Source organism: Pseudorca crassidens, chromosome 17, assembly GCF_039906515.1.
Source record: "Pseudorca crassidens isolate mPseCra1 chromosome 17, mPseCra1.hap1, whole genome shotgun sequence".
NCBI classification, from domain to species: domain Eukaryota; kingdom Metazoa; phylum Chordata; class Mammalia; order Artiodactyla; family Delphinidae; genus Pseudorca; species Pseudorca crassidens.
The window spans coordinates 73545507-73565716 of record NC_090312.1 but is presented as its reverse complement, the minus strand read 5'-3'; the positions used below and the strand labels follow the sequence as shown (position 1 = coordinate 73565716).

The window sequence follows — 20210 nt, the reverse complement described above, 5'->3', positions numbered from 1 at the left end:
AGAAGAGCATTGCAGGCAACTAGTACAATGAGGGAACAGCTAGTGCGAAAGCCAGTGGCTTCAAGGAACAGCATGGAGGACAAGCCCAGAAGAGAGTGAGCAGGTGGAGGAGAGGTGTAAGGAAAGGTCAGAGAGATCGCAAACCCTGCAGGTCAAACTCAGTTTTCTGGCTCTTATTCTGAGTGACATGGGGCTCAGGAAAGAAGAAGGACAGGATATGGTTTTCATTTTAGAAGAACACTCTGACTGCTGTGTTGAGAACAGATTATAAGGGAACAAGAATGAAAGCAAGGAGATCTGCAGTAATTCAGGGAAGAAATGGTTAAAACCTTGGACCAGGATGTAGCAAGGGGTAGGGAAAATGACCAGATTCCTCATATACTTTGAAGGTGGGGGGCGGGATTTGTGAGCCAATTGGATATGGGATATGGAAAAAAGAAAATGACTTCTTGGATGACTCCAAGTTTTTGGCCTGGGTAACTGGAAGAATGGTGTTGCCATTAACTGAAATAGGAAAAGCTGTAGGTGAACCAGGCTCAGAGGGAAGATTTTAGTTGCTGTGTGAGGCGGGAGAAGTATACTATACATTCAAGTACAGGTGTCCAGCAGGCAGCTGGATATACACACTTGGAGTTCAAAAAAGTTCTGCGTTAGGAAGATAAACTTTGGAGTCATCATAAATATGTGAAAAAACGGCTCTGGACAATGATAAAACATGTTTTCTTTTCTTCAAGGTGTTCTAACATTTTGTAGCTGCAAGAATGGCTTCCAAAGAGTGTGAACAAGACCAGTTATCAAGAAAACAAGTCAAAACCTCTGTAATGCTTTCCATTCCTTCATTTTTAAAGCGTCGTGTCTCAAAATATGGTCTGCAGATCCCCTGAATCAGAATAAAGCTGACTTTTGTAATTAGCACACTTAGTGATTCACACGCATACTCACACCTGAAAAACACTCACTCTGTGTGTAACTCTGTGGCATGGAGTGTCATTTGGAAATTTCCGCTTTCATATGTGGGTTACACATGATGGTCATAGCCTAAGGACAGTCACCAGGAATCCCTGATATCTAATTCATTGTATAATAGCCTGACACATGTTGCATGGGATTATCAATATTCAATAAAATAAATTTCTGGGCAATATCCTGAATCATTTCCTGCATCATCTCCATAGCAACCTTCATCATCCACCTTTGCCATGTATCTCTCTTGCTATGAGTTATAACAACTTTGGTCCAAATAAGCATGATGCTTCAGGACAGATGCTGCTGTTTCTCAGCCATGCCTGATTCTCTGGTGTCAACATTTAGAATCCTGTATTCCCATCATAGTTTTTCAGTTTTCTGTAATCTCAATTTTTTTCCTTTACTATTTTTCGCTTGCTGTTGAAGTTTAAGAGCATATATGACTATGCTATAGTCTGATGAACTGGAAAGTCCTTACAAAGTAATTGGTTACTCAGAGAAACAAACACAGCAGACACTTGAAAGGATTAGCCAGGTACCTTTCAGGTTAATGCAAGTTCCAGGAGATTGTGCAAACACACTTAACAGGTTTCTTGATTAATTATTTTAGGCCCAGATTAACCTATAGTAATTAAGTAATATATTAGAAATGTCTGGACCAGGGAAGCCATAAATCCAAAGATCTCTTCAGATAGTTTGTCAGAATGTGTGGCAGCTATGGGCTTCACTCATGTACATTTCCTGCCTGACCCTTTTGGGTACTGGAGTTACCATTCCTACCTAGATCAATTGTTCTTATAGGTTAAAGATCCTGGAGCTACACTTTCAATCTCCTATATCAAAAAAGAAAAAGAAAAAGCCACTTGACTCATTATGCTATGGTGAATCTGGTATTAGAGAATCTTTAGAAAGTACTTAGGTCATTTTTAAATCATAAAACCCAAATTTGTGGTTTCTCTAGGTTTTATTTTCCAAAATTCTATGCATTTCTGACTTCGGTTCTGCTTGACAAAAGGTTTGTTTTAAATTATAGCTGTCACTTTCATTTGTCTCAATTCTAAAATGATATCATATTATATTTTTATAGTTTTTTTGGTACAAAACACTATTAAGTTGGATTGACAGGTGCACCTAAATTCACCAATAGTGCACGGAGACTGAGAAACCAGAACAGGAATCAGAGATCATAAGGAACCACAACTACATGCTTATGAGAGAGCCTGAGACTGAGGTCCCTGGCCTATAACATCTCTGAAATGGGCTCAGACCTGACACTTGTAACCCAAAGAGGACAGGACCCAGGAGTGGGAAAGGCAAATGATGCAGAGTCAGAAAGTACCAACTCTGATGACTCACTGGCATTATCCTAAGCACCCGCTCTGGCCTGGGCTCTGGTGCTGGTGGGAGGAGAGCACAGGGGAGGCCCCAGTCAAAGACAGTAGTTGGAGGACAGGTTCCCTGGGGAAGTCACTCCTCTTCTCTGAATGTAAACAGGAAGGAGCGGTAGCATCAAATAAGGAAACATTCACTTTTCCTAATTAAACTCATGAGCTTATGACTCTTGGCAGGCAGCAAGTTTGTAAGTTATATCATTTTTTATTTTCCACTGGTTACTACTAAACCAGTCGACAAGGACTGCATAAACATTAAGCTACCCTTTCAAACTTTTATCCTCCACTTTATTTAGATGGTACTTCATTCAGATCTTGTTTCCTCCTGGGAGGCATCGGATCTTATTCCCAAAATTGTGAGGTAGATGATTTCCATTCTTTTTCTACACATAAGTAGGAAGCAGGTGATCATGAAAAATATTGGGACCAGTATGGAGTATGATGGGCAGGGAGCAAATACATGTGCCAGGGGTACATTACAATGTCTGGGAAACCCTGCCACACTTTTTATATGACTTCCCATGGTGGCATTTTGTCCTTTCAATTACAGTAACAGTCCCTATAATGCAGGCAACCTGTTGTCTTTTTGTTCTGTTGCATTAGGCAGTCACCAAGTATCTGTTGATTCATAATCGATGCAAACCAGAAAAGGAGAAAAATAAAGTATCCTATCATATGTCCATTTCCAAGCCTGCAAACACACGAGATGCTGTCCTGAAGGCTTGGTAGAAGAGCTGCAGTGTGCAGTTGATGTATATGGCTAACCTGGGAGTCGTAAACAGGGAGAAAAATATAATGTAACAAAATGTTCTCAACACTTATTTGCTTAGAAGAAATTATGATTTGCAAGGTATCGATAATGTCTGCTAAATCGTCTGTATTAAATATGTTGCCAAGGGAATAAATCCTTTTGTTGCATATTATGAGAAAACAGATTTCAACAAGATGCCAAGAGGAGGGAAAGAAAAGGGAAAGGATATTTGGTAAAACGTCCTTTGTTAAAATGGCCATTGCCGTGCCCCCTTTTTTTATAGCTATTGAAAGATGATGAAGACAACAAAAACTACGTCCCTAAATATTTCAAACTATATACATTTATACATAGAATTATACAATATTGCCTCATTTAGCAATTCTTTTTATAACAATTATATAAGATAATTCACAGAATTTCCTCAAAGGGATCTCCAACTGCTCTAGTAAAAACTAAGAAAATAACTGAATTCCTCCACAGGAGCACTTCCAGTAAGTCAATTATGATGAACTAGCTGACTGTGAACTCAAACCTGGCTAACAACATCCTGTGTTTACTGGAAATACAGATGCAATGCTTCAAGCCATGGGGAGCAAGATGGGCGGTTAGACTCTTTCTCTCCAAGAACCCATAAGAAGCAGAAATAAGAGCTGAGACGTAGCAACATCATCACCATTTTTAGACCAGACAAGGATGGATGCAGCTAGAGGCTATTGGCATTCTTCCCTCTCCAGGTCCTGCCTCCTTTACCTTTCTCCTGGCCCGTGCATGCCTCTCTATTACCTCTGCTCTACCAGCTGCCATCACTCTCCAAAGTCCAGGCTTGCATCAGTTCTCCCTTGAACTAAGCAGTTTCCTACCTATCTGGAATCCTTGTTTCCAGTCCCTTTGCCCTTGACTGCCACTAGACTGAACTTTCCATCAATCTACAGGCTTAAATCACTCCATTCCATCAGCTCCTTAATGCCTGTAGCTCCTGGAGAGTGGGAACACTGTCTCTCACTCATCTATCCCCAGTGCTGGCATGGCTCCTGGCACATAGGAAGTCTTCAGTAAATGTTGGGTGAATACAGAACAAAGTGTGATATGCAAATGCCTCCACAGTCTGGCCCACCTGATCGCCACAGCCTCATTTCCTGCTAGCCCTCCAAATGTCTCAGCAATTCTGAACTGTTCTGTTTTCCCAAACACATCATGCACTTTCACATTTCTGACCTTTGATGAAGCTGCTCTCTATTTAAAATGTTCCTCACCCATTTCTATTTTGTTACCTCCTAATTCATCTGGTGAAGTTCAGACTGAGAGGCACTAAATGAACAAATGAACACACAACTCTCAGAAGAACCTGGCCTCTCCTCCTGTATCTCACTGGCAGGGCTTCCCTGTCAACACTCTTCTCTCCGTCTCACTGCTTCCTGTCAAGCATCATACCCCACCATATCCCCCTAATATTAACTAAAACAAGCTATATGACCCTGAACCAGATTCAGTTTCCTTATTCATTTTAAAAATGCGGTTGGCAGACAGATTCTGGAGTGATGTCAGCCTGGGTATCTGTTTCTAATACTCTGATTCTTATTTCTCCCACTTTCTGCTAGAAGATCTGGAAATGAGAAAGTATATCATGTGTCCAGGAAACAGAAGAGTAATTCAGCATATGAAGCACGTTGTGTGTGCAGCAGCAACAGGAAAGGGGAACAGTAAGGTAGATTTGGGCTGGATTATGAATATGCCCATGTGTCATACTTCATTCCATATCATTTAATAAGCAAAATAAACAGCTACGGGAGAAAGAGGTGTGTGGATGTGTGTGTGTGTGCGTGGTGCGTGGCCCACTGTTACAGACAGAGGCAATCCCACACCCATCTGAGACATTTGGTTCCCAAGAAAACTGAGCCAAGCAGCCAGTGGAGGATGCAGCCTCTGGAATGTTGTTTACAACTCCAGGAGGACTCAGCCACTGCAGAGAAAATGGCTTCTCCAGCCAAGCCCGGTACAATGCTAAGATTGCCTGACGGGGAACTGGAGCTAGAGATCCTGAACCTCCCCAGAATTGAGAATCATGCTGCTCAAAGAGACCCCACATCCTGCTCCATATGGGATCCAACCCCACCAGCTGACATGAGCAGGCAAAGAGTTTACAGCCCATATTTGAACAGGCGGCTCTTATTGAGGCAGATTTAATGGGGTAGAAAACCTAAGGAGAACTTCAATTAAAATGTAATGACAGGGCTTCCCTGGTGGCGCAGTGGTTGCGAGTCCCCCTGCCGATGCAGGGAACACGGGTTCGTGCCCCGGTCCGGGAAGATCCCACATGCCGCGGAGCGGCTGGGCCCGTGAGGCATGGCCGCTAAGCCTGCGCGCCCGGAGCCTGTGCTCCGCAATGGGAGAGGCCACAACAGTGAGAGGCCCGCGTACCGCTAAAAAAAAAAAAAAAAAAAAATGTAATGACAACTCTTGGGCAGATTTATTTAAAGGGAAGAAATATATTTCAGCATGAGTTACTATTTAGTGACTTTTGAAAGAAAAGAATTGTGCTCCAAGAATTCTATGCCTGTCCAGAACATCATCTATATGGAAGCTGGAGAGTCTTCTCACTGGTGAGTCCCCTCCCTCTGAGACTTCCCTCACTTTGCCTACACCTGAGTGAGTAACAAACCTGTGAATTACTTGCTATCATGGCTTTGGCATAGTATGTCTTGACATGAATATCTTTAAAGGAGCGAAGAGTGGGCCCAGCAGTGAACAAACCACAAAAGAGGTCAAAGAAGAGCATTTTCAAACATAAAAGAACTCGGAAGTTATAGGGTGGGCCAAAAAGTTCATTCGGAATGAACTTTTGGTCAACCCAGTATACCACCTACTCACTTTTTCTGAGGAAATTATGATAAAGTATAAGAAACAGTGGTGATCCATAAATCTAGTAAAATATATAGTTATATCAAAATACATGGAGGTATTATGTTTATGTAATACGAAAGACAGCCCACTTCTCAAGAGCAGGAATGGAAACCAAAAGGGTGAATAATATCTTCAAAGTACTGAGAGTAGGTAACTATCAATCTAGACCTGCATATTCAACTAAACTATCTTTCATTAATTAGGACATTTTCAGATAAACAAAAACTGTAAGAGTTTGCTATCAGGAAAACTTAATGAACGAATCTTATAAGAATATACTTCAGGAAGACAGAAAATGACCCTAAAAGAATTTTAAGAGACAAGAAGGGAAAATGAACAGAGATATTTGTAAACATCTAAACAAATTGGGAAATTTAAACATATTATCTATAACTAAAATAATGTCTAATTTAGGAGTTTTAAAAAGATACAACCAAAATACTGGCCAAGAATAGTGAATAATTTGATGGAGGATGATCAAAGTTCACAACCTTCTATTATTTGGCAGGGAGTGTTAAGATACTGATTAACCTTAGACTTCATGAAGTTAAGTATAAATGGAAAAAATCCAGATGCAACCTTGAAAAGAAAAAAAATAGTGTCTAACTTCTAAACAATTAGAGAGAGAAAAAAGAATTAAAGAATGAAAACAAACTATTCAGAGAAAAAGAGAGGAAAATAAAAGGACCAGAAAACCCCAAAAACCTGAAGACAGTTAAACCCCAAAATATTCTAAATTCCATTGAATGTTAATGAATTAAGCATGCCAGTTAAAAGAGATTGTGAGGTGGATTCTTTAAAGTCCAGCTATAGGGCTTCCCTGGTGGTGCAGTGGTTAAGAATCTGCCTGCCAATGCAGGGGACACAGGTTCAAGCCCTGGTCTGGGAATATCCCACATGCTGCAGAGCAACTAAGCCCGCAAACCACAACTACTGAGCCTGTGAGCCACAACTACTGAGACTGCGAGCCACAACTACCGAAGCCTGTGTGCCTACAGCCCATGCTCCACAACAAGAAAAGCCACCGCAATGAAGAGTAGCCCCTGGTCGCCGCTAGTAGAGAAAGCTCATGCACAGCAACGAAGACCCAACACAGCCAAAAATAAATAAAATAATTTAATTTTTTAAAAAAAACTTTAAAAAATATTTATTCCAGGAAAATACAGAGAACTGAGTGAAAATCAAAGTACCATAAGTTTTGTGAGAAGTGGTGAAAGTATTACTTGAAGGCAAAGGTACAGCTTTAAATACTTACATATAAAAAACAAAGTCTGAAAATTAGGAACTTAAGTTGAACTACAGAAGCTTTTTTTTTTTATTTTTTTTATTATTTTTTTATTATTTTTTTTTTAGAAGCTTTTTTTAAAGAATAACAATATCGGGGCTTCCCTGGTGGCACAGTGGTTGAGAGTCCGCCTACCATTGCAGGGGACACGGGTTCGTGGCCCAGTCCAGGAAGATCCCACATGCCATGGAGCAGCTAGGCCCGTGAGCCATGGCTGCTGAGCCTGCGCGTCTGGAGCCTGTGCTCCGCAACGGGAGAGGCTACAAGAGCGAGAGGCCCGCGTACTGAAAAAAAAAAAAAAAAAGAATAACAATATCTAAGTTGAAGGAAGATGAATAAAAAAGCAGAAATTAATAAGATGGAAAATAAAGATACAGTGGAGAGTATCAAGTTAAAAACTAGATCTCTGCAAAAACTAATTAAATAGAAAATCCTCTGGCAAGATTGATCAAGAAAAAAAAAGAGAATAGACAAAATATTAGGAGTGAAGTGATAGGCATAACGTCAGATAAAGAGGAGAATTTTCTGAGAGACTATTATGAAAATGTTACGCCAATAAATTTGAAAAATTAGAAGAAATAGACAAATTTCTAGAAATATGTACCTTACCAAAACTGTTTTGAGAAGTCAAATGACTCCATCTCAAAATGAAATCAGATGATAAAAACCCTGCAGAAAGTAGGCATAGAGGGAACTTTCCTCAACAAAATAAAGGCCATATATGACAAACCCACAGCCAACATCGTCCTCAATGGTGAAAAACTGAAACCATTTCCACTAAGGTCAGGAACAAGACAAGGTTGCCCACTCTCACCACTATTATTCAACATAGTTTTGGAAGTTTTAGCCACAGCAATCAGAGAAGAAAAAGAAATAAAAGCAATCCAAATCACAAAAGAAGAAGTAAAGCTGTCACTGTTTGCAGATGCCATGATACTATACATAGAGAATCCTAAAGATGCCACCAGAAAACTACTAGAGCTAATCAATGAATTTGGTAATGTAGCAGGATACAAAATTAATGCACAGAAATCTCTGGCATTCCTATACACTAATGATGGAAAAATCTGAAAGTGAAATTAAGAAAACACTCCCATTTACCATTGCAACAAAAATAATAAAATATCTAGGAATAAACCTACCTAAGGAGACAAAAGACCTGTATGCAGAAAATTATAAGACACTGAAGAAAGAAATTAAAGATGATACAAATAGATGGAGAGATATACCATGTTCTTGGATTGGAAGAATCAACATTGTGAAAATGACTCTACTACCCAAAGCAATCTACAGATTCAATGCAATCCCTATCAAACTACCACTGGCATTTTTCACAGAACTAGGACAAAAAATTTCACAATTTGTATGGAAACACAAAAGACCCCGAATAGCCAAAGCAATCTTGAGAACGAAAAATGGAGATGGAGGAATCAGGCTCCCTGACTTCAGACTATACTACAAAGCTACAGTAATCAAGACAGTATGGTACTGGCACAAAAACAGAAAGATAGATCAATGGAACAGGATAGAAAGTCCAGAGATAAACCCACGCACATATGGTCACCTTATCTTTGATAAGGGAGGCAAGAATATACAGTGGAGAAAAGACAGCCTCTTCAATAAGTGGTGCTTGGAAAACTGGACAGGTACATGTAAAAGAATGAAATTAGAACACTCCCTAACACCATACACAAAAATAAACTCAAAATGGATTAAAGACCTAAATGTAAGGCCAGACACTATCAAACTCTTAGAGGAAAACATAGGCAGAACACTCTATGACATAAATCACAGCAAGATCCTTTTGACCCACCTCCTAGAGAAATGGAAATAAAACCAAAAATAAACAAATGGGACCTAATGAAACTTAAAAGCTTTTGCATAGTAAAGGAAACCATAAACAAGACCAAAGGACAACCCTCAGAATGGGAGAAAATATTTGCAAATGAAGCAACTGACAAAGGATTAATCTCCAAAATTTACAAGCAGCTCATGCAGCTCAATATCAAAAAAACAAACAACCCAATCCAAAACTGGGCAGAAGACCTAAATAGACATTTCTCCAAAGAAGATATACAGACTGCCAACAAACACATGAAAGAATGCTCAACATCATTAATCATTAGAGAAATGCAAATCAAAACTACAATGAGACATCATCTCACACCTGTCAGAATGGCCATCACCAAAAAATCTACAAATAATAAATGCTGGAGAAGGTGTGGAGAAAAGGGAACCCTCTTGCACTGTTGGTGGGAATGTAAATTGATGCAGCCACTATGGAGAACAGTATGGAGGTTCCTTAAAAAACTAAAAATAGAATTACCATACAACCCAGCAATCCTGCTACTGGGAATATACCCTGAGAAAACCATAATTCAAAAAGAGTCATGTACCAAAATGTTCATTGCAGCTCTATTTACAATAGCCAGTACATGGAAGCAACCTAAGTGTCCATCAACAGATGAATGGATAAAGAAGATGTGGCACATATATACAATGGAATACTCCTCAGCCATAAGGAGAAATGAAATTGAGTTATTTGTAGTAAGGTGGATGGACCTAGAGTCTGTCATACAGGGTGAAGTAAGTCAGAAAGAGAAAAACAAATACTGTATGCTAACACATATATATGGAATCTAAAGGAAAAAAAACAGGTCATGAAGAACCTAGGGGTAAGACAGGAATAAAGACACAGACCTACTAGAGAACGGACTTGAGGATATGGGGAGGGGAAAGGGTAAGCTATGACAAAGTGAGAGAGTGGCATGGATATATATACACTACCAAATGTAAAACAGATAGCTAGTGGGAAGCAGCCGCATAGCATAGGGAGATCAGCTCGGTGCTTTGTGACCACCTAGAGGGGTGGGATAGGGAGGGCAGGAGGGAGTGAGACACAAGAGGGAAGAGATATGGGATCATATGTATATGTATAACTGATTCACTTTGTTATAAAGCAGAAACTAACACACCATTGTAAAGCAATTATACTCCATAAAGATGTTAAAAAAAAAATGAAACCAGAACTTTAAAATCTCCTCACAAAGAAAAAGCTAAACCTCCATGATTTTATACGTGAATTCTACCAAACTTTCAAGTAATCAGGTGTTCCAATCTTATACAAACACTACCAGAGATGAGAAAAAGAGGAGTACTCCCCAACTTAGCCAGTAATGTTACTGTAGCATTGATATCTAAACCAGACAAGGACAGTACAGAGGAAAGTAACAGGCCCACCTCACCCGTGAACAGAGGCAAAAATGTAAACAAAATGTTAGCAAACCAAATCTAGCAGTACAGAAAAAGACAATATATCGTGATCAAGCAGGTTTATCTCAGAATGTGAAATTTGTGAAATATATAAACATAATTTACCATATTACCATATTAAAAGGGAAAAACCTTTATGATAATTTTAATTGATACAGAAAAGTTTTGATAATATTCAACACTGACTCATTAGAAAATATACCTGCAAATTAGGAGTTGAGTATAGAGTTAATTACCCTATACAGGGCATCATTCTTATTATAAAACATTATAGAAGGATTCCTCTGAAAACTAGGAATAAGTTAAGGATATCTACAATTCTCAGGGAAATGCAAATCAGAACCACAATGAGATATCACTTCACACCTGTTAGAATATCTATTATTAAAAAGACAAAAAATAACAAGTGTCAGTGAGAACGTGGAGAAAAGGGAACCCTTGTGCACTACTGGTGGGAATGTAAATTGTCACGGCCACTATGGAAGACAGTATGAAGTTTCCTCAAAAAACGAAAAATAGAACTACCGTACGACTCAGCAATTCCACTTCTGGGTATTTATCTAAAGGAAACGAAACCCTAACTTGAAAAGATTATTTGTACCCTCATTCACTGCAGCATTATTTACATTAGCCACGATAAGAAAACAACTTAGTGTCCATCAATGGATAAATGGATTTTTAAAATGTGGTGTATATATATATATATACACAATGGAATATTATTCAGCCACAAAAAGAATGAAATTTTGCCATATGGAAAAACATGGATGGAGCTTGAGGGCATTGCTAAGTAAAATAAGTCAGACATAGGAAGACAAATACCATACAAGCTCACTTATATGTGGAATCTTAAAAACAAAAAAAAATTAACAAAAACCCCCAAAACTCACAGACACAGAGAACAGACTGGTAGCTGCCAGAGGTGAGGAGTGGGGAGGGTGGGTAAAATGGGTGAGGGTGGTCAAAAGTATAAACTTCCAGTTATAAAATAAATAAGTCCAACAGGTATAATGTACAGCATGGTGACTATAGTTAATACTGTATTGTATATTTGAAAGTTGCTAAGAGGGTATCTTGAAAGTTCTTATCAGAAGGAAAAAAACTGTAACTATGTGTGGTGACAAATGTTAACTAGATTTATTGTGGTGATCATTTCATGATATATACAACTACTGGATCATTATGTTATACACCTAAAACTAATACAACGTGTTAACTATGTCTCAATTTTTTAAAAAAGGAAAGAAAATTAAATCAAGCTAATCAATCAATACAGGAGCAGAGAAAAATAGGTATAGAAAATACCATGTAAATAGAAAGCATAAAATAAGATAATAAATACAACATAGCAGTACTCACAATATATTAATTAGTCTAAATGTATTGATGAAAAGTCACAGACTGTCAGATTTGATTTAAAAAAACAAACCACCAACAAAATCCAGCTATATACTGTTTACAAGAAACATATCTAAGGCAAAAGGACATATGGAGTTTGGAAATAAAAAATGGAAAAAAATAAATCAGACGAATACTAACCAAAAATGGTAACAGAGCTATAGTACTGTTGAAAGCATTATTCAGGATAAAGATGGTCACTATGTTGTGATAAAAGGATAAAAAAAATTCATCAGGAAAATTTAGTAATTCTAAATGTCCATGCCCTTTAATAACATAACATCAAAATACAGAATGGAAATTTGGTAGAATTACACATTGATAAATCTATAATCAAGATAGAAGATTTCAACACACATCTCACTAACTGATAGGTCAATAAGACAGAATATCAGTAAGAACATGGAAGATTTAAAAATATAATTAAGAAATTCTATTTTGGTTATGTCTTCACTGGTCTAAAATCTTCCATGGCTCCGTATTACCTCTGGGATCATATCCAAATTCTTCCTGTAATCAAAACAGTATGGTACTGGCACAAAAACAGACACAAAGATCAATAGAACAGAAGAGAGAGTCCCAAAATAAATCCACACACTTACGGTCAATTAATCTACGACAAAGGAGGCAAGAATATACAATGCAGAAAAGACAGTCTCTTCAGTAAGCGGTGCAGGGAAAACTGGACAGTTACATGCAAAAGAATGAAATTAGAACAGTTTCTTATACCATACACAAAATTAAACTCAAAATGGATTAAAGACCTAAATGTAAGACTGGAAACCATGAAACTCACAGAAGAAAACATAGGCAGAACACTCTTTGACATAAATTGTAGCAATATTTTTTTGGATCTGTCTCCTAAAGCAAAGGAAATAAAAGGAAAAATAAACAAATGGGACCTAATTAGACTTAAAAGCTTTTGCACTGCAAAGGAAATGATTGACAAAACAAAAAGACAACCCACTGAATGGGAGAAAATATTTGCTAATGATATGTCTGATAAGGGATTAATATCCACAATATATAAACATGGTAGAAAATATTTGCAAACGAAGCAACTGACAAAGGATTAATCTCCAAACTTTACAAGCAGCTCATGCAGCTCAATATTAAAAAAAACAAACAGTCCAATTCAAAAATGGGCAGAATACCTAAATGGACATTTCTCCAAAGAAGATGTACAGATTGCCAACAAACACATGAAAGGATGCTCAACATCACTAATCATTAGAGAAATGCAAATCAAAACTACAATGAGGTATCACCTCACACCTGTCAGAATGGCCATCACCAAAAAATCTACAAATAATAAATGCTGGAGAGGGTGTAGAGAAAAGGGAACTCTTTTGCACTGTTTGTTGGAATGTAAATTGATATAGCCACTATGGAGAACAGTATGGAGGTTCCTTAAAAAACTAAAAATAGAACTACCATACGACCCAGCAATCCCGCTACTGGGCATATACCCTGAGAAAACCATAATTCAAAAAGAGTCATGTACCACAGTGTTCACTGCAGCTCTATTTTCAATAGGCAGGATATGGAAGCAACCTAAATGTCCATCGACAGATGAATGGATAAAGAAGATGTGGCACATATATACAATGGACTATTACTCAGCCATAAAAAGAAATGAAATTGAGTTATTTTTAGTGAGGTGGATAGACCCAGAGTCTGTCATACAGAGTAAAGTAAGTCAGAAAGAGAAAAACAAATACCGTATGCTAACATATCTATATGGAATCTAAAAAAAAAAGAAAAAAAAAGAAAATGGTTCTGAAGAACCTAGGGACAGGACAGGAATAAAGACACTGATGTAAAGAATGGACTTGAGGACACGGGGAGGGGGAAGGGTAAGCTGGGACGAAGTGAGAGAGTGGCATGGATGTATATACACTACCAAATGTAAAATAGCTAGCTAGTGGGAAGCAGCCGCATAGCACAGAGAGATCAGCTCAGTGCTTTGTGACCACCTAGAAGGGTGGGATAGGGAGGGTGGGAGGGAGATGCAAGAGGGAGGAGATATGGGGATATATGTATACGTACAGCTGATTCACTTTGTTATAAATCAGAAACTAAGCATTGTAAAGCAATTATACTCCAATAAGGATGTTAAAAAAATTATATATATATATATAAACAGCACATAAAACTCAACATCAAAGAAAAGAAAAAAAAACTCAGCCCAATTAAAAAATGGGCAGAAGATCTGAATAGACATTTTTCCAAAGAAGACATACAGATGGCCAACAGGCACATGAAAAGATACTCAACACTGTTAATCATCAAAGAAATGCAAATTAAAACCTCAGTGAGATATCACCTCACACCTGTCAGAATGGCCATCATCAAAAAGACCACAAATAACAATGTTGGAGAGGATGTGGAGAAAAGGGAACTCTTGTGCACTGTTCGTGGGAATGTAAATTGGTGCAGTCACTGTGGAAAACAGTATGGTGGTTTCTCAAAAAAGTAAAATACAACTACCATATGACCCAGCAATTCCACTCCTGATAATATCTCCAAAAAAAATGAAAACACTAATTTGAAAAAATATATGCACCCCAATGTTCAGAGCAGCATTATTTACAATTGTCAAGATATGGAAGCAAGCTAAGTGTCCATCAACAGATGAATGTATAAAGAAGATGTAATACACACACACACACACAATGGAATATTACTTAGCCATAAAAAGAATGAAATGTTGCTATCTGCAACAACATGGATAGACTTGGAGGGTATTATGCTTAGTGAAATAAGTCAGACAAAGACAAATAATGTGTGATATCACTCACACATGGAATCTAAAAAATAAAACAAACTAGTGATATAACAAAAAGGAAACAGACTCACACACATAGAGAACAAACTAGTGGTTACCAGTAGGGAGAGGGACCAGGGGAGGGACAAGATAGGGGTATGGAATTTAGAGGTGCAAACTATTATGTATAAAATAAATAAGCTACAAGGATATATGGTACAACACAGGGAAGATGTCCAATATTTTAGAATAAACATAACTGGAGTATAACCTTTACAAACTGTGAATCATGTGCTGTATTCTTGTAATTTATATAATATTGTACATTAACTATATCTCAATTTTTAAAAAACTGAAAAAAAATCCAAATTCTTCCTCTTGATCCTAAAAGTGCTCCACATTTGGTACTGCTCTACTTATCTACCCAAGCTTATTAGCTTACTTCTTACCTAGCTTATTTCTTACAACACAAATCATCTATTCTAGACAAGCAAACTGCTAATGGACCAGAGAGAGGAAGCTCTATGGGGTAGTGCTTACGTAGCTGGGCTGGAATTAGACTGCAAAGATGCAGATCCTGGTTCTACCATTTACTAACTGCATGACTTTGGGCAATTTACTTAACCCTTATGATCTTCAGTCTTCTCATCTATAAAATGAGGATACTGGTAATATCTACCTCCTAGGCCCACTGTAAAGATTTATAAAAATAAGCACTGCCTGATACGTTGTACTTGCTCCATAAATACTGGCTACATGTCTTTATTCATATCGCTACCATCTATTGGAATGACCCTCTTCCTCCTCCCATCTATTCAAATTCTATGCAGGTTCAAAGGCCAAGTTATTCTTCCATAAAATCTCCACCAGTTACTCCCTTCATTATCTCCCTCTTCTACAGTACACTAGTTCTCAACCTTGTAGGGGAGGGGTAGAGAGCCACAGAGGTCTTAGAGAATCTGATGGGGAAAAAAGAAGATCTTCTTAAGAGTTCTTCACAAACGCGTGTTTGAATAACTTATCTCCCACTCATAGAACTCTAAAACTGAGAAATAATGTTAGCCCATTTTTCAGATGAGATGATGATCCCTTGGGGAATCTGTCCCCAGGTAATCAGGCCAGAAATCACCAAGACTCATTCTCAGAATGATAATTACTAAACATGCCAGCAATGTTATTATATTTTATTCTATAGGAATACCTTGTTTTATTGTGTTTTGCTCTATCGTGCTTTGCAGATTCTGTTTTTCACCAATTGAAAGGTTTGCGGCAAACCTGAGTTATCAGATGATGGCTAGCATTTTTTAGCAAGAAAGTGTTTTTAATTAAGGTATGCACACTGTTTTTTTAGACATAATGCTATTGCACATTTAATAGACTAAAGTATTATCTAAACATAACTTTTATATGTATTGGGAAGCCAAAAAAATTCATGTGACTTGATTTATTGCAGTATTCACTTTATTGCAGTGGTCTAGAACCAAACCCGCAGTCTCTCCAAGGTATGCCTGTACTTTACCTTCCTTGTATTGAAATTTTCTGACTAGTTTTCTCTGAAGCAACACCAAACTATGAAACACAAAATTGCCCCAATTTTATTATTTGAGGGAGTTAACTTTGAAGCTTTCTTTAAAACTTTTCTGTAATTATAATAAACAAAGAACATCATCAGTTCTAGGTCTCAGGCCAGAAAAGATACAAATAAAGCCAATCCACCGTAATCTTTCATTCCCAGACATGACTTTATAAATATTTTAAAATATAGCTTCTATCGGGGCTTCCCTGGTGGCGCAGTGGTTGAGAGCCTGCCTGACGATGCAGGGGACACGGGTTCGTGGCCCGGTCCGCGAAGATCCCATATGCCGCGGAGCAGCTAGGCCCGTGAGCCATGGCCGCTGAGCCTACGCGTCTGGAGCCTGTGCTCCGCAACGGGAGAGGCCACAACAGTGAGAGGCCCGCGTACCGAAAAAAAAAAAAAAAAAAGCTTCTATCTTCTTACCTACAAGAATTTTTCCAGAACAACTAACAAATAGTAAAATGATCTATACTCTGCTCATTCTCTACCCTTTCTTCCAATTCTCAAAGAAGTTTAACGGTAAGCAAGAAAAAAAGAAAAAGGAAAAGCATCATGAATAACCTACAAAACACAATAATCAACCTCCACGTTATTAAAAACTGATTAGCACATCTGTAGTCACAGTCTCCTTGTGCACACAGGAAGCTGTTTCACTATGTGGAGTCATACAACCAGCCTAGGAAATGAGATAAATAACTCAGGAAGAGGGGGAGGTCTGTACATGGATACATCAGTCAAAAGCTTTAATCAAAAACCAGGAGAGAAAGCACTTTATTAAGAAAGTAATATTGGAGTATCTGAAGAGCATAACTTTTTAACAAAAGAAAAGGATCATACAGATGAATCGTAAAGGCCACCTAGTCAAAATCCTTCATTTTCCAGATGAAAAAACTGAAGCCTGAGACCTGAACCATGGATTCCTTTGAAATCCACAGGCTTTCCAGAGAAGGGAATCTAGGAACCACCATAAGAAGGCAGCTTCCTCCCCAGCTGAAATTCACACTATCTTGTATAATGAGGCAATTGAAATAAATACTGGAAAATGCCAGGAACATTATTTATACATTCTAAATAATAACTCCTACTTAGGCCTTAGGGGAGAGTACACACACCACAAGCAACTGGATCTTCTGGATTACCAAATGCCCAGGGAGCTGGCTTAGACTGCAGTGCACTCTTGGGATGCTGACAAGGATGGAGTCACACACCTACTTGCCACTCAGAGATCGTTTCCTTGGCTCTCTTCCTTTGGCAAGTAAAAAGACCTAGAAAAAGAAAAGTGTACGCTACAGAATTTACCATATATAGGGTCATGCTTTTTAGGTTTTCCACCTGTTGTTTTCATTTTTCACAGACATGTTCTAAAAAATAATGGGTTAATAATGTTTAGAAACAATTTTTGGTTAAGAGGGCCAAGAATTAATGTTTATTTGGCATAGGGGTAACTTCCCTGCACATTCTTTTCTTAAAAATAAATTTATTTATTTATGGCTGCGTTGGGTCTTCGCGGCTTTCTCTAGTTGCAGAGAGCGGGGGCTACCCTACATTGCGGTGCGCCGGCTTCTCATTGCCGTGGCTTCTCTTGTTACAGAGCATGGGCTCTAGGCATGCGGGCTTCAGTAGCGCGCAGGCTCAGTAGTTGTGGCGCACAGGCTTAGCTGCTCTGTGGCACGTAGGATCTTCCCGGATCAGGGCTCGAACCTGTGTCCCCTGCCTTGGCAGGCAGATTCTCAACCACTGAGCCACGAGGAGAGCCCCCTGCTCATTCCTAATATTGCTCATGTGGGAAATTTAGAAGAACATTTTTTTTTTTTTAGAAGAACATTTTGATTGGCAGATCGGTATATGTTCACACATGGTCTATAACTGCGAAGACTAATTGAAGGCCGTGTGGTGATGCAGTTGCTTTCTTTAGGGGAAAGGCATTCAGGACTCGGTTGCCTAATTGGGAGTAAATCTACTTTCAAGTCATTTACAAAAACTGTTCAGATTTTATCGACTTAAGAAAAACACAAAAAAAGATTTCTTACTCATTGCAATTTTACTTTTGTAAGTTAAAACAGAATAGAAAATGATCATTTAATAAATGGATCTAAATTTTTCTGTTATTGGATTCTAAGTACAAATATCCGTAAAATTCTGGACCTTCAGCTTTCCTTTGTATATCACGCTTTCATTTTTATATTGAACTCTAAATCTAAAGCCAATTTCATTCCCTTGGGATTTGGTGATGAAGTCTCAGGAATGAGAACCATCAGCCAGTGCCGCTTGCTCAACTCACAGGTGATTAAGATTTTGGCAAGGGCTTCCCTGGTGGCACAGTGGTTGAGAGTCTGCCTGCCGATGCAGGGGACACGGGTTCGTGCCCTGGTCCGCAGAGCGGAGTGCTCCACAACGGGAGAGGCCACAGCAGGGAGAGGCCCGTGTACCGCAAAAAAAAAAAAAAAAAAAAAAAGATTTTGGCAAACGCCGTTTTCTGAAGTGCAACCATTGTGTATTTTACAGAGAACAAAACAACTTACGTCAGTTCTAAAATGCTACCATCATTTTTTTTGCCCTCAAATCCAAAGTTCCTTCTAGGCAAAGGTACAATGTTCAATCTGCTTCTCCACTAACCGCACAAAACCTTAGCGCTGCATCTTTTTCCTTTTTAAAACGAAATAATAGATTTTGTGTATGGGTTTCTGACTAAAACTGAAGCACATGAATACACAGATTTTTATCTATGATTAAGAAATTTTCAAAATTAAATTTTCACTTCAAGTACTTCCAAGTTAAATTATAAATCAGTTAAAAATGAACCATGTGGAAATAATGTAAGTGTTTTAAGGGTCCTTTTCTATTATTTTATCAAATTACTGGAACATTGGATTTCCTAGACAAAAATACTCAAATTAACTATGTTCACAGCAGGATTAAAGAATGGTCGAATCAACCCTAATGATTTCCTTTACCAAAAAGGGGCAACTGAGAAATGTTTAGAAAGTAAATCTAAGTTAATCAAAAGAATGAAGAAAGAAAGTGCTTACAAAAATGTTTAACTGACCAAACTAGTTGTGTTTTGAGGGAACCTGAAAGGTAGTACTTTCACATGTTTAACCTTCTTGCCCACGGTTGGGGGGAGGGGAATCTCCCTATAGGTTACATTGCTACAAAAACATAATTGTTGCTTCTTCTGTCCTGTCCCTCATTTTTGCCTTTCTTAAGAAAAGTTCTTAAGGCTCTAGAAAATAGCTAAGATGGAAAATAGGAGTGGGTAAGAAGTATCTGGAAAAGAAGCATAAGGAGAAGTGTCATCCCACGTGAGTAGTTTGGGGCCAGATCACAAATATCCAAGCCCAAGAACAAGGTAGAGAACTAGGGAGTTTTTGAGGAGAAGAGTGATTTGGCCAGATCTGTGGAAGATAAATCCTCTAGACTAGCTCAAAGAGAGAACGAAGTAAGGAAACTCTTAGGATGCTCCAGGGATAGGTCCCCAGGTATCAGTCAAGGTCCTGGCAGAAAACAGGTAGCAGTCAGGTTGGGTAATTTAAGATCAACAAAGGCAATACTACAAGGATGTAGACATGGCTTAAGGAAATTCACAAAGGATAGGACTACAATGGCAAAAGCCATAACCACTCCGAGGCCTGCAAGAACCAGGGGAATAATTAGAGTAGCTGGGAGAGGGTGGCTGCATGGAGAGAGCTGCCTGATTGGAGCTATGGCCTTTCAGAGGAACCAGCCAACCCACAGTAATAACCACAGAGGGCTAGGGACAAACATGCCCTCACCTCTCCCTCTTCACATCCTCTGATCTTCTGTCACTGCCTCCTCTGGCTGCACGCAGCTGGAAGCCAGGGGCAGGAGCAGAGTGGAGAGAGTACTGGGAGAAGTAGACAGAAGAGGCCCAGTCTAGG

General features: G+C 38.6%; 1 long non-coding RNA gene across 1 annotated transcript in view; it reads right to left on the bottom strand.

The window, feature by feature from the left end:
* The window catches only part of LOC137210377 (uncharacterized), a 94250-nt gene that overhangs the window by 67545 nt on the left and 6495 nt on the right, over positions 1 to 20210 (bottom strand). Inside the window, exon 2 of the long non-coding RNA XR_010936489.1 lies at positions 17524 to 17576. This is a non-coding gene — a long non-coding RNA (uncharacterized lncRNA). The remainder of the gene's footprint in view (positions 1 to 17523; positions 17577 to 20210) is intronic.